Source organism: Anas acuta, chromosome 2, assembly GCF_963932015.1.
Source record: "Anas acuta chromosome 2, bAnaAcu1.1, whole genome shotgun sequence".
NCBI lineage: Eukaryota > Metazoa > Chordata > Aves > Anseriformes > Anatidae > Anas > Anas acuta.
This window is the reverse complement of record NC_088980.1, coordinates 77,059,038-77,083,543: the sequence shown is the minus strand read 5'-3', so window position 1 is coordinate 77,083,543 and position 24,506 is coordinate 77,059,038. Positions and strand designations below refer to the sequence as shown.

The window sequence follows — 24,506 nt, the reverse complement described above, 5'->3', positions numbered from 1 at the left end:
AAATCTTTCATCAGAAACCATAGGACAAAATAAAGGAAAATCCTATGAAAACAATGAAAAATGCAGTGTAAGTTGAAGCTCAAAGCTTAAATTTCTGGCAAAAGCCAGAAACCCTAAGGTTTCCATTGCCTCTGGATATGCCCTATTACTTCAAAGGACAGCATTTTGATCATACTAAAAGACATAGACACATTGTCTCAAAGACTAGAGCTCTGACATCAGACTTGAGACTCAGTTTGCCTCCAGCCTCAAACAGATTGCTGGTACTGTTAACCTTTAAATGCAACTGTACTTCTGTGATGAAATGAGTAGCTTTTCTTTTGACCCCCAAACTCTGACATTCCATGTAACATGCACTTTACACATTTTTTTTAACCTCATATATTTTGTGCAGCTCCATTTTTTATCTGAGATATAGCCAAAAGCCCCACAATTTTGCAGAAGGCCAAGTAGGTGACAGAAGATATATAAAAGTCTCAGACCAAAACATGGAGAAATATCCACACTTCTTAGTTAAATAAAATTATTTTTTAAATATGAGTTGATAAAATATATATGGAGGGGTCTATTCTTAACCCCAACAAGGGATATTTTGATAAGAGGATGTAACTGAATTTCCTTAAAATTACTGAGGGACTTAGGGACCTGCTTAAATTATCTCTCTTGTTTAATTTGCCATTTGGACATGAAGAGCTGAATATGAATCTTCATAGAATTGGGGAACTTATGATGGAAGAAAAAGCCCTTAAGTGATGGCTTCCCTATGGGAAACTATTCTACAGCCTAATGTATCTTCCTGTCAGAACGTTTTTCATGATACTTAGTATAGGTTTTTCTGTTCCTAATTCCATCATATTATTAATATATATCTTAATGTTGTACATTAAAACCACTTCTAGCCTTCTTGACATTTACATAATTATATTCTTATGGACGCCCTTTTAAGTCAAAGCTAAGGTGTCCCTATTTCACTGCTAAAAAGTTTCTTTCATTCAATCTGCAGTATTTTTTCCTCTTCCTTTCTGTTCTCCATTAATAATGAACTATTTCATAGAATAGTCATTTCATCCCATTTAATTTCCTCTATTTTTTGTTGGAAGAATCGAAGGTGCTGGTTCTCTCACAGGCGATGGAACTGTTAAATCATCCTTCCATTTTGCAAAGTAAATACATAGTTGGGTGGAGGAAACCTCTGCGTCCCTTACCCTGGTTGTCTGTGCTGGAAGGCAACACCACCTTCTTTTTCAGCATCTGTTACTGGAAGCCGGCAGCTGCAAACATTCATAGGCATGTGGTCTCCATGGCAAGAAACACAACCCCTGTACACTTCACAGCTTTTCTTCTCTGATTTTAGGAACTTTTCTTCTCTTACTTTGTCACACATTAAAAACAAACAAACAAACAAACAAACACAACCAATGAGGCAAATAATAGAAACTGAAACAGCAGGAGAGTTTTGAGTACAGAAATACTTTCTGGTATATACTCTGTTTATTGGGATGTTGGTTGATTACTTAAGGTTTCTTTCTTTGGTTGCTTAAGGTGCCTCAGTTTCCTTGTGTGCACTACACCAAAGAAATGCAGTGAAGTTTTTACATCGAATTGTGATGTTATTTAGATATAGAGTGTTGGAAATAAATTATCCCAAATTTCTAATCATAATGGAAATATAAAGTAAATACATCATCATGCAAATTAAATGCATTTCTGAAGTCCTTACCTACATCAGAGAAAAGAATCTGTGTTCTTTGAAGTGGTGAAAAGCATATCAAAAGGCAGGATACAAAGGTCTTGTGTGGAAAAAGGTGTTTTATTTGCTGTCAATAAGAAATTCCAGTCACGTATGTTATACATATCTATCAGTCAAACATACTTATATTATTCGTCCAAGTTACTCCTAATGTTTGACTTCTGTAATCCTGATTAATTACTTCAGATGAACTTGTTGAAACAATGGCTCTTGAATGCAAACTTAGCAGAACTAATAGTCTATCACTTAGCCTCACTCTGAAAACTTGATCCTAATAATAAATTAGGAAATTACTTACTCTTTGAAAGAAATTATGCCAAGCAAGTTTAATGGAAGCTCTTCACAGACCAGCACTGAGTGCTGCTATTTGGTTTCCTATTGCTCTGAAGTAAAGCAGGTACAGAAACGTAAAGTCGAGCAGAAGGTAATCATTGTAGTTCATGTCATCAAAAATGCATTTAACGGGAACTGCTCTTAGCTTTAGAGCACACTTAAAAACAGTAAAGGAATAGGTAGAGGAAAAAGCAGGCTGGGAGAACAAGGGTAAACAGGAAAATTACTATGACAAAAAATAAAAGGTCACACCAAATCATCAGGCATATGAAATATGTCTCATGGATAGAAATACTCTATTCCTGCATGCTAGAAACAATTACAGGATTGCTACTCAATGCATTCTTAAACACTTAGGTATGTTGCAACACTCATAAACAAGATACAATTACTTACTGAAATGAGTTGAAAAGATGAGATGATCTGTTAGTATAAATACTTGAAAGAGAGAAGAGTTGAAACAGCACATATAGGAATTTGAAGCTCCTGAGACAGTGGCTAAAGAGCCTTTCATAAATTGCACAGACACTGCTGGGCCCTTGCTATTGCTCATAGCCTATAGCATTAAAATCATACCAAAACAAACAGATTAACTAGTGCAAGCATAAAATAAATGAACAACTGTTGTGGGCTGAGTATCACTACTAGGTGGTAATGGGCTACATCCAGGGATGGGAGTAACTGCTTGTCAGCAGCTGAACCATTCATAGAGCAGCTGTTTCAAATATACCTACATGATGTGGGATATGTGGTACTATTTTACTCCAAACTCTGCTCTGCTATCTGTTTCTCTTCAAACCATTATAAAGGTTTAAATTTTGAATGATTCATATGGAAGAAGGCAGTTAAGTGTCAGAGTGTATGAAATATAAATCATATCATAAAAATTTAATTACAGAAATTTATTGCAAAACTTCCAATGTAATGTTGGGTTTGGATTTATATTAAGGGTATATTTTTAAATAATTTACATATGGTTGTTAGATTGTTCAATCACTAAATGTTATGCTAAATTCAGAATATAGTAGGTTTCTTCTACTTATGCACGAATATCATTTAAAAAGCATCTACCACACTTATTACCTTCAGTAACAAGTAGCACTTCATAAGTAAATATGACTCAAGTGCAGAACAGGCTTAGGACATCAATTAATAATTTATCATATATGAGCTATTAATTAGCCATAGTCAATGGAAAAGTTTCTTCTAAAGTTACACAGGGAAAAGGAGCAACAGCGTGGGGACCAAGCATTATCCTTGGATGAAAGCTGTAACAGTAAACCAGGAAAGAAGCAGGTTCCCCCTGTGCTCAGCTCCCAGATGGAGAGGAAACTTGGGCATTACAGCGTGCTGCCAACGGAGTGCTGAAATGCTCTCTGGAACTGCACAGGGCAGAAGGCAAGAGCCAGAGAACCTCATTCAGTGTAGTTTTGGCCCTTCAGCATTCTGGGAATATGAACAGTTAGGGTTGAGCTGATGGAAGTACAGCAGTTATATGAGCGAGCTTGGGGACAGCCCTGAGAGCAAGCTGGCTGATCTCATTTGGAGCAGCTGTAGCTATGAATGCTCTGAACAGCAGCAGTATCGGGAGGGCCTGCTGTGTGTGATCAAAGGACTTTGGCAGTTGTGATCTCTGAACTAATTCCAAAATGTCAATAAAATTGGGACTAAAAAGGGACTGTAAGGAATTTAATAGCTTAGGAGGGCCATTACAACCTTAATTAGTCCCCCAAAATTAGATTTGGGGAGAAAACCAAAGTAAGCTTTTATGAATATTAAGATAAGTACAAATGATTTTGATTTATTTTCTTTCCTCTGTGGAAACTCTTATTTATAACAAAAAGTGATTTGCATGGATTTCATAGAAGTCCAAAAAATTAAAACATAATATAAGAGTGAAAGAAGTTGTGTGCACGAGGAAAACAAAACCACAATAATTATTAAAACTGAGATTTTAAGATCTTTTGAGTGAATAGAACATTAGTACAAAGAAACTGTGAGCATTGTCTATAATTGTGTGAACAAAAGAACTGTTTCTGAAGAGTCACCTTTGTTAATGTTTCCCTGTATATAATTAAATAACAAAGTAAAAATGAAAGCCAGAATTTTCAAAGTAAAAGTTAAAATACAGAGGAATAGGAATGCTAGAACTCACATATTTTATAGGATAGAGAAATTGACTAGTTTTTGCTTAGCTGTCTTTGAACAATGACAGCCTGGATTAGATTTACTAATTCGCTTCAGGTACACTGTCTAATCTTCAGCTAATCAGAGCTGTAAGTTTAAATGTATTTAAAGTTGAAATGTATTTAGATGTATTTAGATTAAATGTTACTCTCACTAATATGAGAGTAATACCTTTATTAAAAAAAAAAAAAGTTGTCTCTGGAAAGAGGTTCAGATCCTCTGATTTTAAGTCTTTAATTTAGTGGTACAAGGTTCCTAATCTATGAATTTATGTAGTCACTGACAGGAGGCAGGCTCATAAAAGAGGAAGGGTTAGCTATACATGGCATCTAGACTAATTCCTACACATGTAAGGGATATCTTGCAGATATCACACAGAGTTGGTTATTTTTGTACCTGAACCTTTCCCTGCGTATGTGTTTCTTTCATTTTTGTTGTGGTTTCCCTGCCAGACGAGGATACTTCTTTTTCTTATTTAACTTGCAGTGGTTTCTTAAGACTTAAATGCACAGTTCTTTAAGAAAGCAAAGCATAATGAAATGTTCTGTGAAAACTTACAGAAATTGTCAAGGATTTGAGAAACAAGTTTGACTGAAAAATATCAGGGTTGGTTATGTTAAATAAAAGGAAGTAATAAGTGACTTAATGTACATGGAATGAAGAATGGGAAAAGAATCTCGAAGAAACGTTTGTGTTCCCTCTGCTTAAGACAAAGAAATATTCAATTATATGAAAAGATGACTAATGATAAACAACTAGTTTTTTTGTTTGTTTGTTTGTTTTTTTCACATTGCGTTGTGGTGAAACCCAGTGCCAATGGAAATTGTTAAAAAATGCAACTGTAAACACAGAAATTGTAAATCTGCTGCTTCAGGGCTTTCTAAAATCTCTGGCTATGAAGCTATGAGCATATGATCAAACATTGCGGTGTTACTGTAGTTTTGACCCTGTCTACGCCTTGAATGTGACTGACAGTGCTTCAGCTTGTGTGTACTCTCGCCCAGCCCTGCTGTGACCAAATGATGTTGGTTCAATGAGCCCGCTTCAACTGGAGTGCAGGGCAGGCTAAAACCTCAAGCACAGTCATGTCTAGCAGCTGGTCATTTATTTATTTGTCTGAGGACGTTTAATCTTTAGAATTTAAATTACATTCAAATGTTGTCAGTAAAGTATCCCTCTGTCATTTTTGCAACATCCATTTGCTTCTCTCTGCCAGAGACACCAGAGTGAACAGCATGACCTTCAATTCCAAAATGGTACAATATGCCTTATGTATTAAGTATTATGGATATGGCTTTTGAAATGCTCAACATTGACACTCAGCTTAATCAGCTTTACCCTGACTGACATTAGCATAAGATCTAAAAAGATAAAACAGATTTTGAACCAGACTCAGAAATGTTATATCCTACAGCCTCATGTTCCAGCCATGCTCTTCTGAAGACTAGCTGGTCAGCTAAAATACAGACACCACTGCAAATCTAGTTATTAAGAACACAGACATTAGAGTAAAAGGTATCATGAGGGACGCCATGGAAACTTGCTTGCTATGTGAAATGACAAAGTTCACAAAGCACTCAGTCCTTATCACTTTTATTTGTAAAAGTACTTTAGAAAGGTAAACTACATTAAATAATAATAATAATAATAATAATAATAATAATAATAATAATAATAATAATAATAATAATAATAATAATAAAAGTTGAAATGCAGACTACTACATCTCAGAAAGATACATTCACAGAAATATGGATCATACCCTAACAACAAAAATTGTTAAGAACTTAATCTCTGACAGTTTACATATAATACCACAACAGTGTAGGCCAAAGGACCAAGAAGCAGTTTAGCACTTTTTACGCCTTTAATAGCAAAGTTCTCCCATATTGGAACTTTTTAAAAATGAAAGCCAGAAGACCTGGTAGGTGATCAAGAGGTGAAAGAACTTTACCCAGTGAGCATAAAGCTGTTATAGAAGAGCTAAAATCATTATTTGTATTGGTATTCCTACTGTTGCTAAGACAGCTCCCATGCCATCTACTGACAGAGAAAAGGTTCAGAGATGTTAAAGCAACTGAAAACATACAAAACACCAAACAAAACTAAATAAATTGAACAACAGTCAATCAACAGGATCAGCAGTTCTGCAGCAATTTAATGTCTGTGTTCAGTCATAACACTTGGTTAAATATCAAGTCTCACGTGTAACACAGACTCGATGTCAGAGGAATGAAAGATGGCAAATATCACATTGGTATTTACGCATATTTTCAGAAGTGAACTTGTCAACTACAGGTGTGAAAAAGTAATTACCACACCAACCTGTCTGATAGGAATTACAAAAATTAGTAGAGGCCTCATAGGTAAGAGATACAGTTCTGTTATACCAGGGTGAGGTAATACAGGGATGTGACACTTCACACATATAGCTGTATTTCTTCCATTGATCCAACAAGTTTGTTGGTCTGGGTTAATGATACAACATGCTTAGTTTTCAGATACATTTTGATGCCATAATGTCACCAAAACAAACAAAGCAATTAAACTGTTGTGAAATATAAAACTTCTAAATGAATACTGGTTTAAAAGGTAGAAAGCAAAGGACTGGAATAAGTAGGCAATTTTCACAGTGAAAAGAGTGATTGTGGTCATATCCTTGCATGTATTTCTTGCAAAGTCTAGCTAGGTAAAGGCTATCAGAAAGCAATTAGGTAAAGACACAAAACAGATTATTAATGAATATAAAGAATAATAGTTCGGATGAAATGTATAGCTTTGGAATCCCAAGATAAACTAGAGATTGCCAGACCAATATAATTCTTGTTTTTACTGTTTCCTCCGTGGTTTCCCTTGGGATTTCCATTTGCCATACATGAAGACAAGCTATGGGGACAGACTTCAGGCTGGAGCATTGTTGCAGTTAGTTTTTTTTTAATGGTGTGTAGAAAACAAGAACACCACAAATCTAATATGTAAAATTTTGTATTCATACTTGGTTAATTAAAGGGTGAGAAGACCTTTCTCTTCTGCATGTAACATTAATAAATTCCTCAGATGTATGATCCCTTGATGTCAGCTTCAGAAGGGATATTGAAAGCACAAAGGTAGCTGGCTCATCTAGCTACTAAAATGGATTTCTTAATTTCATATATATAATAAAATATCACTGTTAACAGACAGTATCCTATAACACTTGCACTGGATTTTTGATGTCTAGAACCTACAGAATTGCACGGGCTTTTAGATCACAAACAAAAAAATTACAAACAACATTTTAAAAACAGACTGATCTTAACATTTAAAAATGTCCTATCAACTCACAAATCCATGTCTTGTGATCTAGGAGAAAAATTGTAAAACTTCTAATCAAATCAAGAACATCTGTAGAGATTTATTTATTTTTTTCTACTCGAATTTGAACAATAACTAGGTGCTTGCTGAATAGAGACAGCAATAGAGAGCAGCTTCTAATCACTTTGTGAATTTATAGCCACAGCTCTGGAGTTATCAGCATCACATTTGAACCTGATCTCCTTCTATGACAAAGTGATGCACTTGGTGGATGAGGGAAAGGCTGTGGATGTGGTCTACCTTGACTTCAGCAAGGCTTTTGACACCATTTCCCACAGCATTCTCCTCAAGAAACTGGCTGCTCTTGGCTTGGACTGGCGCACGCTTCGTTGGGTTAGAAACTGGCTGGATAGCCGGGCCCAAAGAGTCGTGGTGAATGGAGTCAAGTCCAGTTGGAGGCCAGTCACTAGTGGCATCCCCCAGGGCTCGGTGCTGCGGCCAGTCCTCTTTAATATCTTCATCGATGATCTAGATGAGAGCATTGAGGGCACCCTCAGTAAGTTTGCAGATGACACCAAGCTATGAACGTGTGTCGATCTGCTCGAGGGTAGGAAGGCTCTGCAGGAGGATCTGGATAGGCTGCACCGATGGGCTGAGGTCAACTGCATGAAGTTCAACAAGGCCAAGTGCCGGGTCCTGCACCTGGGATGCAATAACCCCAAGCAGAGCTACAGGCTGGGAGATGAGTGGTTGGAAAGCTGCCTGGCGGAGAAGGACCTGGGAGTATTGGTGGATAGTCGGCTGAATATGAGCCAGCAGTGTGCTCAGGTGGCCAAGAAGGCCAACGGCATCCTGGCTTGTATAAGAAGCAGTGTGGCCAGCAGGGCTAGGGAAGTGCTTGTCCCCCTGTACTCGGCTCTGGTGAGGCCGCACCTCGAGTACTGTGTTCAGTTTTGGGCCCCTCGCTACAAGGACATGGAGGTGCTTGAGCGAGTCCAGAGAAGGGCGACGAAGCTGGTGAGGGGCCTGGAGAACAAGTACTACGAGGAGCGGCTGAGGGAGCTGGGCTTGTTCAGCCTGGAGAAAAGGAGGCTCAGGGGCGACCTTATTGCTCTCTACAGGTACCTTAAAGGAGGCTGTAGTGAGGTGGGGGTTGGTCTGTTCTCCCACGTGCCTGGTGACAGGACGAGGGGGAATGGGCTTAAGTTGTGCCTTGGGAGTTTTAGGTTAGATGTTAGGAAGAACTTCTTTACTGAAAGGGTTGTTAGGCATGGGAACAGGCTGCCCAGGGAAGTGGTGGAGTCACCATCCCTGGAGGTCTTTAAAAGACGTTTAGATGTAGAGCTTAGTGATGTGGTTTAGTGGAGGACTTGTTAGTGTTAGGTCAGAGGTTGGACTTGATGATCTTGAGGTCTCTTCCAACCTAGAAATTCTGTGATTCTATTCAGCTGTTCATGCTCCATTAACGGTGTCACACTATTGCAAACATAGGCAGGTCTGTGTAACAGTGCTATTACCTCATATACATTAACAGCATTTTACTGGTATATTCATCAGAAACATCCATGTTACAGATCCAGATGTATTCTGTACACTAAACTTTGTTCCAGGATGGAAAATACCACTTTTACTTCAGCCTTTGAGCCAAATCAATACATAAAGTAACAAAATAGTAAGTTTTTTAATAGTCAGCTTCACCCATATATCTTCCAGCAGAACAGTAATCATGCCTTTTGACACCCTGATTTGACTGAAATCACTAGCATAGACATCTCCTACTTTTGGCACCAAAAAGGAAATAAATTTCCCAGGGTAAGCAGATTTATATAGATATAAATTAATCATACTATGATTGCATCAGTTTAATCACTTTATAAAATATTTCAATAACTTCAATAAAACCAAATTCAACAGAGGGAGATTCTTTAGCTATTTCCAGGCCCAGTGAGACACGTTAAGGCCAGTTAAAAAAATTCTATGTGACATACCAAGTAAATGTCAGTGCTTTCTTTTAAATAATCTCTTGAATCCAGCTGGCATAAATGCATTCTAAATACACATATTAAGATTGAATTGTTCACTCTGATCTTCATACACTCTGTCAAAGAAATAACTGTCTTCATTCTTTATCACTGAGGCTTTTAGGGGTTGTGGGCCCTGAACTGATTCCTCAGTGCCTCCACTTTATGACATCATTCTCCACTAGTTTATCAGATACACCTTTTAAATCCAATTTAATTTGATTTTTCCCTCTAGGTTAAGGTAGATATAGATTTCTCTACCACTTGTTCCATTGATATATCAAATGACCAAATGTTGGGAAAATATTGAATCTCTGAACCTTTTTATTTATTTAGGAGGTGCAAGGTATTTAATCTTCCTCAGTATGTTGCAAAGAAGGCAAGTAAAAAGGATGAACTGCTATGACTATGGGTAATATGCCAATAAATTATTCACTGTCCTCTATTATCTTTTGATGGCAACTTTTGCTAATGTCTTTATTTCTTGGGTAACTTTCACTTTATGTGGCCTTAATTCAAAAGCAGAAAATACACGCAAGGAACCAAAAGTGAAAAAAATAAAATAAAACAACTCATCAATATTATTAAATCTCAAGTGGAGGAAATAATCACAAATTTGAAATGAAAATAGTAGTTTTCAATGAATATTGTCATAGAAGACTTAAGTGACTTATTTCTTTCAGATAAATGAATGTTTATAGAATAATAAAAACAAAACAGAACAAACAAAACAAAAAAAAATAGATACTTTAAAATAACCTAAGTTGCACATCCTAAACCATGTTAATGTGCTGTAATGAAACCTCAGAACCTCAATCACAAAAAAAGTATTCTGGACATTGCCTGAGAGGTGCTTTGACAGCACTGACTTTGTGGTGAGGCAGAACTAATAGTGGCCATAAAACATCTGGATTCTGTTGCTGAGTGTGGTAGAGAGAAGCACTGTGGAAGAAAGAAAACATCTCACCGAAGTGTTAAGCTTTCCTTTACCCCTAATTTTAGACTGCAGTTCAAGGGTTTCTAATTCAGAGTTATATCAAAGATGTTTGAAAAACCTTCACACAGAAATAGTGCAGAAAGCAAGATTTAAGCATATGTTTCCTCAGTGTATCTGTAACAGCTTGGGGAGGAGTTAGTTATAATTGCTTTGAAAAAATGCACAATACATGCTATGCCAGCAGCTGATTTTTTTTAATGAAACTATTGCAGTTCTCATAGCATTACTAAACTGCTTTCATCAACTGCGATAAGGTTCCAAAATAAGCCAACTGGTGTAAGCAGTGGAGTTTGCTTTAGGACACTTCTGATGTTAATTTGTACGATCAAGTCTGACTTGTAAACCACTGCTTTTTCCTGCACAAAATCACCCCTGAGATGACTATGTTTAAAAAGAAATTGGCTCAATGCATTGTATTCCTTACTCAAATTTCACCTCCTGTTTTCAGACATGGAGACACAGAGATAAATGAGTGTTTCCAACACATTTCAAAATTAGTCACATATTTCTTTCATCATTTCTTTTTATCATTTTCTCAGATCATTAACTGGATGAATGGGTGCATGAGAAGTTGGTTGATTCTCATTCTATCCCATTTATCACTTCTGCTTAAATTGATAGGACATAAAAGCTATCCTGGTTAAATGTAGTGCTCTAAAACCTGGAGAATCATACAGTCAGTAAGTTTTTTGTCTGACTCCTGGCCATGCCAGAATGCAGCAAGTGCAACTAAGAAATCTCCATTCTGTCAAATCTTAAACTAAGCTTTTACAGCTTAGAGGTAAACTATTTTTCAGAAGGTCAGTATGGTCTTCAGATTCAGCTCACTGTAGAACTATGCCTTTAAAATAAGAGTATTGGCAATTTAGTTTAACTATTTCTACATCTATCCAAATGTGAAGTAGAATAATGTGAAAATGCACAAGCACAATTTTTATGGCATTTAATAGGCCACAAAAAAAGCTTCTCCTGTCCTCCCCTACTTGTAAAGGTGCTTTGAAGAAGACCTGTTGAAGTAGCAGCCACCAATGCAGTCAGCAGCATTCTGGGAAACAAAGCAGCCACCCTCTGCTGTTGGAAAAAGCATCTCTGCATATTCTTTACACTCTGGACCACCTGATATATTTCACATTTTTGATATCCTATGAAGAATGACATTCATATGAATGATAACTTTACCATTTGATTGTCTAATTCTTCCAAATATACTCAAGATTCCATACACCTCAGTGATCCCCAAGGAACAAACTGAGGAATAAAAAGCATAGCTTGAACAAGAATGCAAAGTGACAAATATAGCCATCATTTGTCAGAGCTAGCTATATCACAAGAAGAGATTTCTCAAGAAGCTGTTGTGTTGTGGTACTAAGCTCCCATGGTTAACATTCTCTAGAAACCTTGGATTTCATTCTTGGATGAAAGTAATCCCACCACTACAATCTGCTCTACAATATAGACAGCATTTTTTATTATTATTTTTTATTTTTACACAAAATCAGGGATTTTTTTTATTTATTTAATCCTAGCTACTGTTCTAAAAGGTGTTCCATATGAAAACCTCATTGGTAAAGCAGGATGTAATACATAACTGATTGCCTTGCAAAACTCAGTTTATTCCCATATAGTGCCGGGGTATGCTTTCCTAGAACAGTGACATGCTGTGGAATATGTTTTGCAAAATACTTCCAGAGGACATGGAAGCTTTGCCTGTGCTAGTTTACTCTGGCAGATGGAGCTTTTAAATATTTATTAAGCATTTGCTATATCCTTGCTGTGATGAAAGAAATCTTAAGCATTTCACTATAAATGAGCTACTCAACCAATAGTGGGGAGAAAAAAAAAAAAAGTAACAATATCTCAGAAACAGAGAGTTACTAATCCAAGCATTAAAGAAATAAGTTTATATCACATTAAAAAAAAATAAAAATCACTAACATTATGATAGATTACAAGCTGTTCTGCATCTCTTCTTTGCACAAGACATTTGTGATTAGATAATTGCACACCTCATAGGCAACTCTTCAGCGTTTTATGTTGAGAGCATTGATGCTATATTTTTAATTTGAAGGATATACAAAAAGAATACATTAAACCACGTGACCGTATAAAAGTATGAAACTTCTGAGGTGAGTTATGTTAACCTCAAATTCTATAAAAAGAACACTAAATGTTTGACATGAAAAAGAGAAAACCCTTTGTTAACATTTTTAAATGTTCATACATAACAAAGGGAAGAGCATTAGTAAAATATTATTATGAAATAAATATGAATCGTTGCTACTCCCTAGATGGCTCTTAAATAGGCAGTAGGTTACCACAAGAGCAAACAGTACACTGCAGAATGGTTGCTCTTTCCCACATCTGAGTATAACATATAGCAAAGTTATAGCCCAACAAAGGTAAATACTGATAGGCCCTCAGGCTTAACACATACTTTACAATAGAAGAAAATACTTCAAATAAAAGGGAATAGATTAGTTAGCAGGTGGCTAACCAGCATGATCCCAAACATAACCATGAACATTTCTTTTTGTAATTTTCATCTCAATTGTAGCTTTAAATACATTGGAAGTCAAACAAGATGAAATGATTTTATCTTTCATGGGATGGCTATCTGTAGTTGATTACTGTGGCATTACAAAGCATCAGGAAATGACCTAGGAATGTTATGTATCTTTCCATAGAAATTCTGAAAATTAAATGGTGATTCTGTGATTCCTTAGGGGCCTAATTTACAGTTTCAGACCTAGGCTAACTTGGCAGTGACTTGTCTTTCATTACCATAGCAGAAATTTATGTGGTAACAGCTGTGGAAGAACCAAAATAAAACAGAAAAGTTTGCAATGAATGCATTTGCACACGTAGGCCCACAAAAGCTTGCACATAAACTATTGCTGCCATCATAATGAGCACTTCAATTACAGAAACGGTCAACATAAAACTAGACTTTCATATGTATCAGTCAGTTTTGACCTTTAACTGAGAGCTGGCTAGGAAAGTAAGAATTCTGTTTGGCAGAGTATTTTGTAGTTTTGAACCATAATTTCAATACCCACAGAAAAAAGCACTTAGAAAATTGCTAACATACCATATTTAAGCACACTATATTAAAATATAAGTAATTTGATAAGTTTTGTACGTAAATTGTTGTCCTAGATAGATAATCAGAGTAGTGAATGGAAATTTCTATACATTAGAATGTTGTCTACTGTTAAATTGGTATCAGACTGAAAGTATTAAAAACAGCTTCTCAGGCCCTGAATATGCAACATGTTAAAGATCCTTTTTATCTGGAGATTAAAAAAAAAAAAAAAAAAAAGTGAGGATAACTAGATCCAGCTTGATTTATTTTCTAATCTGTTGGTAAAGGCGCTTAAATCAAATCTTTGTTAGTGTTAGCAGTTTTGGATTTAAGTACTTAAAGGCATAGGACACAGGATTCATGGTCCTACCAGTTAACTCTTCAGGGATTTTTGGATAAACTAGCATTAATAGTAAAAGACATCTACTAATCCACTGTGTTCCTAAATCTTTGTGGATGCTCAAGATTCGGTTGAAATGAGGCTTGGATGAATGGTCACATATTTTCAACAAATAAACATTTTTTTCATATAGCAAACACACCTGCAAATGTTTTCCCAAACTTGCAAAGGATTTGCAGAGTTCTAGAACTTTCTTTAGCTTGCCTAAATCCTAGCACAGGTAATCCCACATACCAGCATGAGGCAGGGCTCCCCTAACATTGGCAATTCTGTCTCACAGCTATATCAACCTGCAGGTGGAACTTTTTAGAACAAGATGCTGATAGGAACCAAGTTCATAATATTGTTTAGATGGTACCCTATCATTACTTTTTAAAGATACAGTAAACAAGACAGAACAAACCACAACAAAATGTGTGAGTAAGCAGATAGGTACAGTAATGTGAATAAGCAAAGTAAGTCCTAGGTAAAATAGAATTTAGGGCCTTTTAAAGTTATATTCAATGTGTAATGGGAAAACAGGTTAAACTGTTTTGGCTTGGATAGTTTCAGGCTTTTCCTTAAAATGTAATAAGTTCATGTTCGATTCACTCTTCAGGGTAATATAGGAATCTGAAATCTCATTCATTCTCTGAGGTTGCTTTCAGGCAGTACAGCCTAAGTCAATGATCTCTAAACAGTTCCTGGAAAACAGGCAGAACTTACTGTGTTTTGTTTGTTAATATACATTTAGGCAGGAAAAGTAAGGCTGGTCATTAAAGAAGAATGCTTCCTCTCGCTTGTATCAGATGAACCAGCTCTCGTGTGAGCATGGTAGGCATTGTCTGGAATTCAGGGTTGGTCTCAGCTGGGGGAGGGCATCTGGGACCACTAAAGATCAACTCTGAATCTTGTTGATTTCCAGGAAATACCTGTACAACTGTTGACTTATGAAGAGTGGAACAGTCAGACTTTTTAAGGAACTTGATAAAAATATCCTGTAAAACAATGGTAAAACATGATTTATTAAAACCAAATATTTCAAAGTCATGTAGCTGCATGGAATTATCATCTGTAATAATGATTTTTAAAAAAAAAAAAAAAAAAAAGAATGCCTGTTTGAAATACATACCATAATGTACATAACCTCTTAACTTTGTAAACCTTCAAGCACTGAAAAATGGAAAAGATAAAAATTACTGCTACTAGTGTTGCTATGTCTCATAGCAAATGCAGCTAAAATGTTGTAGCTTTTTTTTTTTTTTTTTTTTTAAATAAATACATAAAATCTACCCCTGTGGTAAGATTTTTTTCATTATAATACAATTTAGGGATATCATTTCTACCACAAGAATACAAGCTTACCCATATATTGAAAAGACTCACAAATGCCAAAAGTTAGGACATAATTTAATTATTCGGATTTAGTCTGAAGATGAATGAGCCAAAACCTTTGAGTAATTAAATATATTTAAAACTTAAGTTTTCAACAAGATATAAAACTGAAAAGACATACCAAGCTCTCCCTCCATGCTCCTCTTATTCCCCTGCTTGAAGATGCAAAGACAGCTGCTTGGAATCTGCTCTTTCTAAGGGATACACAGTCTTTTGGCACAGGCAACAAAATAAATTGGAATGATACTACTAATATGAAAAGGGAACAAGCTCTGTTCTCTAATACGTGTCTTACTAGCACACTGTGAACTCACACTAAGATGCCTAGTTCCTTTTGATTTCAATGGGAATGAGGCACAGCATGAAAGTCTGAGGTACAAATGTGAAAGCACTGCCATCTGGCCTGTAAAAGTATTTAATGTATCTTTGACCTTCAAAGGTGAACGTGGTGACAGCTGTGAAAGGAAGAAACTGAAAGGTTTTATGGATTTTGGGGGGACATTAACAATAAGTTAATACTTTATTTAAAGCTATATTAAGTTTACATTATAAGTAAAAGCACTAGTAAAAATAAAAATAAAATTAAAGGATATAATAAAATTTCCAGGCTTTTCAGCCTGGAAAATATGAGGCTGCGGGGAGACCTTATTGAAGTCTACAGTTTCCTCATGAGGAGGAGTGGAGAGGCAGGTGACCTATTCTCTTTAGTGACCAGTGATAGGACCCAAGGGAATGGTGTCAAGCTGTGACAGGGGAGGTTCAGGCTAGACATCAGGAAGAGGTTCTTCACTGAAAGGGTGGTTGCACACTGGAACAGGCTCCCCGGGGAAGTAGTCACTGCACCAAGCCTGTCATTGTTTAAGAAGTGTTTAGACTGTGCTCTTAGTCATATGATCTGAACTTCTGGGTAGACCTGTGTGGTGCCAGGAGTTGGACTCGATGATCCCTATAGGTCCCTTCCAACTCAGCATAATCTATAATTCTGTGATGTTACAAAGCTAAGTAATGATACCTTACTAATAGTGTAGATTCCTATCAACAACAGATTCTTGACACATGAAGATGCTTTTATTCCTATAAACTCTGCAAAATTTTATTTTATTTTCTGACAAATGAGTTTCATAACAGAGAAACATTCATATCTTTCTGCATCTAAAGGGCTCCCTTAAAAAAAAAAAAAAAGCTTGTGTGCCTTGCTGCTTCAGAGACTCTACAGAGGCAACACAAAGTTATCAAAATCTGATGATGCAAATGTGCCCATACACACATAGCACTTGTTATAACCTAATAAAAACATGCTACTGAAAAAAAAAATATATTCGAATGTCTGCTATCATCTCTTTTAAAGTCATCATCCTATAAGTATTTTTAGCCTCAAGCTAAAGATTTTCATGCCTCAAGCTTTGACACTGTTGGCTAGTCAGGCTAGCATAGATGATGTCTCTTTCAGTCTTGCTTCAGAACAACCTGGTGTTGGGCTATTCTTAGATGTTCCTATCTGCCTTTGCTCCAGTTGAAGATCATTCTCTTTCTCCTGGAAGTTCTGAGAAAATGGTGGAATTCATTTTTGCTGCTCTCTACACTATGCAAGATAGTTTGGTCAGAACTAAACCCTTTGTTATTGCATATTCTAGAATATTTAAAACAACTGGTAATTTTGCTGTCTTTTCCTTCTAAAAGCCGTAGACAGATCAGTAAGTTCTTAAATTAAAAAAAGACAGTATTTATAAAAATATTTTCACTGTAGGTATATAGTCCTGTATGGATTCTCATAAAGGTTGGCAGAAAAAAGGATACCCTCAGTTCTTCTAAGTCACAGAACTTGCAACACAGCTTCATGGCAAGTCCAAAAATAAATTGTTGTTGTTGTTGCTTTTCCATTTGTTATCCATCTGATTTTGTCTTTCATCATTTCTTAAAATATTTTGTAACTCTTCTAGTGAAGAATTAAAACACTTTCTTTACTTTATTTAACTTTGTCTTGCTGACAGCTGTCCTTAGTCCTTGCAGAAAATGAACATGAGTTTTTAAAACAAAAACTGAGCTGTTTTTTAAGAGTCAGGATTAGTTTAAGGCATGTAACTAACCTGCCTAATACTTTACAGTCTGTCAGGAGAGTACTTGCAGAAAGCAATTCACCCACCATAGTTCTGTCTGGCAGTAACCACCCAGTTTTGTCACCGACCTCAGGTGACTCATCTCCTCTTTTGGAATGCCTTAGTTCAGTGGGATGAATCAGGGTCTGAATAATGTATATGTCCCTTAGAAGCCTAAAAAAAGTCCATAAATTTCCTAATGAATTTCAGAGTAGAATGGTAAGGTAAGTTGCCCCATTCCATATCTAGCTTTTACATAACTAGTCAAGAGGCTCGTTTGGTTGTTGTTTTGTTTTCTTTAAAGAACACAAGGTGCTCATGAAAATCAAGGGCAGGAGAAAAACAAAACAAAACAAAAAACTTGTCTGTTCCTTCTGACAACTAAAGTTACCTTTATGCATGACATGCATAAGATGAAGAAGCTAATGTTATTAGCCGTTTCATTTTGACAGGCAGTACACAGACAATTATATGTGCAGAAAGCCAAGCAGACTATCAGAACTGAATCTACTAGACTAAGACATCATCCTCATTCCAAATACTGTCTCCTTAATTCACACTGGGTGTTTAATGGTCACACTTAGTTACAAGTTACCTGCATGGACCAATGAAGATTATTAAATTGCTAAGCAGTGTCGATGTTGCATCACATTAAGCCTTTTGGAGGCTACAGAAAAGCATTAAAAATCCTAGTATCTCATTCCTAGAATAGCTGCTAACTTTATTCTTTCCATTTATTTCACTATTTCAATTCTCTTCACCTCTTTACTCTCTTTAAATTACAAATTTGGAATTACATGTAAAAATGGTAACACAGAGGAGCTAAGAAAAAAAATAATCATGTGAGAACATTTGCAGTAGTATTTTCATTGAATTAGGTGGACTTGAATCCCAATTGATATATAGTAAATGTGAAAAAAAAAAAAAAAACAAACCAAACCTGAGGTTATTTTTAACCATGAAAGTTGCAGTAACATCAGGGTCAATAGAAACATTAAAACTTTTGGAAGAATGTCTGGGAAGAGGGTTGCACACTTGCTGAACAACAGATGTAGTGATACTTAGAAAAAAAAAAAAAAAAGTTAAAAAAAAAAACACAAAACCTTGGTGATAAGGTAAGAACATTCACAGGGGGATTCACAGGGGAAAAACTTGTTATTCTAAAATTTTGATTAACTGTTCAATGCAGAATATATTTCACTATAGTATGTTTTACAGAATACTGCCCTTCAAAATTAACAAGACCTAATCTTTTTATCTGTTTTTAATATTGTAACATTTACCCTGCACTTATAAGCAAATATGTAATCACAAGAAAGGACGGACTAGTATAATTAGTACAACAGATTCATAGCCTTCCTACTGCAAGAAAAGAAATAGGATTATTTTTTTAAGCTTGTTAATTAATATACATGAAAAAGTTTCCACATGCATCTCTGCTTTAGTTTTCATTATATTAGCTTAAGTAAGACACTTTCTTAAAACACAGGAAACTTCCAAGTATCCTCTACACTGAGGCTGGAAACTATAGAATATCCTGATTTGGAAGGGACCCACAAAGATCATCAAGTCCAACTCTTGTCTCCACACAGGATGACCCCAAAATCAGACCATACATCTGAGAGTGTTGTCCAAACACTTCCTGAGCCCTGGTAGGCTCGGTGCTGTGACCACTTCCCTGGGGGAGCCTGTCCCAATTGTTTCTCTTGTCTCTCCAGCCAACTGCAGAAGCAACTAATCCTGTACTGAGTACTCTTTATATTCTACCTGCCCCCAGCTATGTTCCTAAACCCTATGTGCCATTTAACCTGGAAATTGTGTAGAAGGGACAGCAGGAGAATGTGCTGCCCTGTGATAGGACAACAGATGTTTGTATTGCATACTCAATATCTGAATTCTTTATCCCTATATCAGACAGGTCTAGAGAGCCATTAATGGCAGCAAGCAGTGCTTTGATATATGACTCATCACTGGAACTTCAAAATGGTGTATGTGTTCACTATGCTCTCAGTGATGTGTGGCATCTATGCAGTAGTAGGATGGCACAGCTGTTTAAACAACAGACCACAGGCATTGGAACAACTTTGCCAAAACCGGAGAAACAAACAAACGAAAACAGCTTAGGTCTATATACGTGGTCTCACAAATCCAGACCAGTATACATATTACCTAATCTCCTGTTCCATAAACGTGATTGAAGCAAATTATATTGTGATGATGACTGCCAGAAGAATGTGTTCTAAACTCCCTCCTAGACTTGCATGTTTTGCTGCTGTTGGCCAGCTATGTCATTACGTTTCCAGTAACAGATTCTAAAGGAAACGTCTCCTAACTTCTGAAGTAATTCATGTTTTTTTCTGAATTCTAGAAATGAAGGATTAATCAGGGGTAAGATTTCAAAATCTAATCAGTGAAGTCAGTCCTGCTAAGTATCATTTAATTTCTAACAAAAAAAGGTAAGAAAAATATGTCCCAGTATTACACAATATTACACTTATTAGAGGAAGCTACAGTTAATTGGCAACAGAGGGAAAAGTAGTCAGGTCATATATATTTAGTCCTCAGTGCTTTTCCATAGCACAGCAATACCTATCTCATTCTTCTCCCATTTGGACATCCTTTTTGAGATGGGTATTAGTTCCTGTACACACTATTCAAAGGAGATTTGACAAGGGCATTGTCCCTGAGGTCATTATGGCCTTCACGCTCTAAAGCTAGTCAGTCTCCCACACAAAATCTGCCATTTTCATTCATGACCAATGGGTAAGAAGGTGTTTCTGTTCTAAAAGAACTAATAAATAAATATAAACTCTCCAATGGTATTTAAAATTATAGTGCTTTTTATTCTGTAATTAAGAAGGGATTTATGATACTAAGACCATAAAGAGCAAGAAATTGTTTCACCTTCTAACGTGCATTAACAACTGACCCCAAAGACATAACAGAGAGGAAAACTATAGCTGCATTTGGAGAATCTACATGGAAAATTGTTTATTTTTAAGTTAGATATTTGAGAGGGACAGAGAAGAGAAGGGAAAAATCTCATGCAGCCTTCAATAATAGAAATGGTTTCCATAATTTCTGATTGTATGTCTGTTTTAGTATTGGAAACAATAAAAGCAAAGTTACAATATACATAAAAACAAGGCTGAAAATATTAAAATCTAATCATGTGAAAGCTACCAAAGACAAAATAGACATTTCAACTTAAGATCAGTATTCTAGCTCATTGTCCTGTATTTATGTTTGAAAATCAAGCAACCCACTCTGTTCCTCCCACTCCTCCAAGCAAAAAGTTTTATGCAATGCAATGACTGAATTGCTTTATTTTTGCCAATAGAATAAGCCTAGATAGCTTTTAGAAAATGTGCATTTATAATTTTATTTCTCCACAAAAACTGAATGCATATTTATTGCTGGAAATTCTGTTGTGTATCTGAACAGCTACCGCTGCTTCTTGAAGTAAATATATAGTGTTTACCATGTATAAAAATGACATATTTCATTACACTTTTTTAGACTGTGCCTGGAGTAGAAACCTCTATGATTCCTGTCTCAGGGTAACACCAACATTGCAAATTTAGACAAAAAATTATAGCTTTATATATTTCCATTAACATCATATTTGGTAAAAACCAACCAACCAAATGGAAAACCTAAGTGGAACCTTACAAATTTGAGCTCATCACTTGACCTATTAGCATTGAAAAAACAGGTAAAGTTGCCAAGGAAGGAGTCAGTATCCATCTTTAAAATTCATGTGAGGAAACAAATAAGGATTTATCTTTGCATGAGCAGTCATGACAATATTATGCAAAACTGCTGATTTCTGTGGCGATGGCTTAACATGTAAGGTTAATACAATATATGAGTAGAGTTCCTTAGGTTTTAATTTCCTTTCTGTGTTCCTCTAGAATGCTAAACACAATTCCAAAAATGGGTGTATGTGTGTATGTGTATATCATATGTATTGGTAAGGATCACTGGTATTCCATTCTATATCCCATAGTAAATTACAGATATGAGATATACAGCATTAATAATATATTCTAATGGTCATCATAATACATAAACTTCTTCCTTCCTAGTCTGACAGAGGAAAGGAGTAAGGAATGAGAGCATACATTCCTAATTGAAAGGTTTGAGGAGGAGTAGCTAATGTCTTTTTAAACTGTTAGTGCTTTTACTGAATACTGACATACTACTATGTTATGTTTTATCATAGTCATATTGTCAAGGTTTATGTAAAAATCATGACTGGTATTTATTTCTTCAAAAAAATGCACATCACGTAGAGACAGAGTTTTGATTCCTGCCAGTAGAAAATGTACAAGGAAAAAATGTATATATTAAATACAATAATACAGTCTTGCCACATATCAAAATATGCACTAGTGTTTACGACAGGGATATGCAAATAGTCAAATAAAACTTTTGTGTATGGCTTAAATCACCAGAGTTACAAGTCATCTTTCCAACTCATGACAATTACTGATTATTTTTCTTCAAATTAAATATTTAAATATTCTTCATAATTGAAGAGCAATGAGATCATATCGGATTTCACCTACTAAAAATTAAACACACAGTATTACTTGAGAAGGGAAAAAATTAGGTCTAGTGTAATGTATTTTCTGTTGCCACATCATGGGTTACTTTCCCTAAAAAGTTCCCTAGAAGTGGTTCCTGAGCCTTTCTTCCAAATCTGGATGTGTTGGCATAAGTGTTTAAAACTCAGACATCAGGAATATTTGCTTCTTCTGCAAATTTAGTTTCATAGTTTGCAGTTTCTGTTTTTTTCACCTGCACATACATACTGATTATAGGTTGGAAAGAAACAAGAGTAGAAAGTAGTCATCATGTTGTTTTCAGCTACAAGACAGAAATCTTCAATTTGGTATGCCAAGACAGAAACATTTAAATTCATTATTTAATGTTCAAAAATATTGCCCAAGAGTGAAACAAACCATGGAATGTCAGAGGAAATAATGAATAGATATGAAGCAAAATAGGGACATGTGAAGAAGGGGGAGAAAGATCAGAAACTAGAATGCTGTATCTTTCTCATCACTCTCTACAACTACTTTACCAAAACAAATATCCAACAAACAAATGGATAAGACATGACACACATCCTTTCCCATTTCTCTATCAGTGCAAAAGCATTTTTAAATGTTTGTACTGGTTTCTTCATTCTCTCTCTTTTTTTTTTTTTTAAGGTTTCAATTATCTAGAAGTTTCATCCATTTTCAACAGTAATTTCTGTATTTATGATTTCAAAAAAATATATACTTTCCCCAACTTATTTCTTTGAGATATTTTCTTCAGAAATAGTGATCAAATATACACACTTAATTGATGTGTCTTGTGTTCTTAGGGCCTCTAAAGTAATAAATATCACACTGCTTAGCACAACTCTCTTTCCATGAATTTCTGTTAATATCAGTGCCAAGATATACAGACACATATATATCCCTCTAGAAAATCTAATTGTATTGCTAAAAAGTATGACTGGCAACAGAAAAACTGAAAAAGGGGAAAAATGTCTTTTTTAGTGCTGAATTTTCAGACTGCATTTCATTAATGGATAAAGCATGGCATGTATATGAAGTAGTTTAGCCTTCTTTGAGATGGAAAATGCTATAAAAGTGACAAATATTATTTCCATTAAAAATTAATGTTATTGGAAATAGTGTAAAGCTGCATGAATAAAACATCTTAATGACAGGTGACTCCATTTGTTATCACATTTCAGTGACTCTGATGAAACACTTTATGCAGAAATATATTAGAAGCTCAAAGTGGTTTCACTGGGGCTAACCTTAAGCCAGGTTAAGTTGACCTGTGTTAGAAGGTCCACGGTAGGAATCTCTGACCCATTGCAGACGTGTCAACTGTCACTCAAATTAATTTGACAAAAAGACCTAAGTCATGCCAACTTAGTTTAAGGTCTCTCAAGAAGGCTTGTCAAATTGTGTTTCCTCCTTTTAGAAGATATCCATATACTGTTGAGAAAGTCACTTTCATCAACACTACACTCACCATTATCAGTGTCTATATTAACTTAAGAAAAATTCAAGAGGCCAACAAACTCAAGCCTGGCTTTAGACTCAAAGTGCCAGCAAATAATTCAATAAAGTGGTAGCCAGTTTATGCAAGACGCTAGTCTTTTAAATTGTTTACTGACCTGAATCCCAGCCAGGAATCTTTACAGTGAGCAACCAAGCTCTTGGAAAACACTGTTTTAGTGGGAATGTTCACTATCTTTTAAGTACAGCATCTTCAGTGAGGCTGCACAAATATTACTTTGATGAATGGTGATTAGCTCTGCATAGATATGGAACTGTTCACCACAAAAATGACTCACTTCTGTAGCTGTAATTCACTGTGTTGACTATTTATATGCTTTTAAGGAATGATTTTTATCAAACCTCACTCTGTTTTGTTAACAAGATCCATTCTGTTGCAAAACAGTCATAATCTGTCAAGCACTGATTGTTTCCTTCCTCAGCCTTTATGCGGTCAGCTGACCAAAAATTAATTTCAGAACTTGGTTGAGAAAATTCAGTCACTATAACTGGTGTTTTAAAGTATCAACCCACTTCCAGAAGAGATATTTGTAAACAAATAAATGCGTAAGTTATAAAAATGTAGATAATATACAAACCTTACTCTCTTTATTCTGTCTGAGTCTTCAGAATGTATGGCCAAGCAGTCTTTATTAGATTATTTGAAAGATCTGCTATCAGTCATTTTATTCCATAAATTAAATGACCGTAGTGAACAATGTTATATGGTATACCTCTTGACTTCATCCCACAAATACAGTTATTAAAGATCTTTTCCTTAGGTTACAGAATGTTACCTTTCTGTATTGTACATAAAAAAAAATTCAGAATATAAGTCAAAACTACTCAGTGGCAATTCCAATTATACTCCCTTGTCCTTCCTGTTGACCACAGCCACAATCTC

General features: G+C 35.7%; 1 long non-coding RNA gene across 1 annotated transcript; it reads right to left on the bottom strand.

The window, feature by feature from the left end:
- Positions 1-10,299: 10,299 nt before the first annotated feature.
- Positions 10,300-15,890, bottom strand: LOC137850626 (uncharacterized). Its single transcript, XR_011092689.1, has 3 exons — positions 15,560-15,890; positions 15,176-15,216; positions 10,300-15,041 (listed from the first exon to the last, which is right to left on the bottom strand). It is a non-coding gene; the product is annotated as an uncharacterized lncRNA (long non-coding RNA).
- Between the last annotated feature and the right edge of the window lie 8,616 nt (positions 15,891-24,506).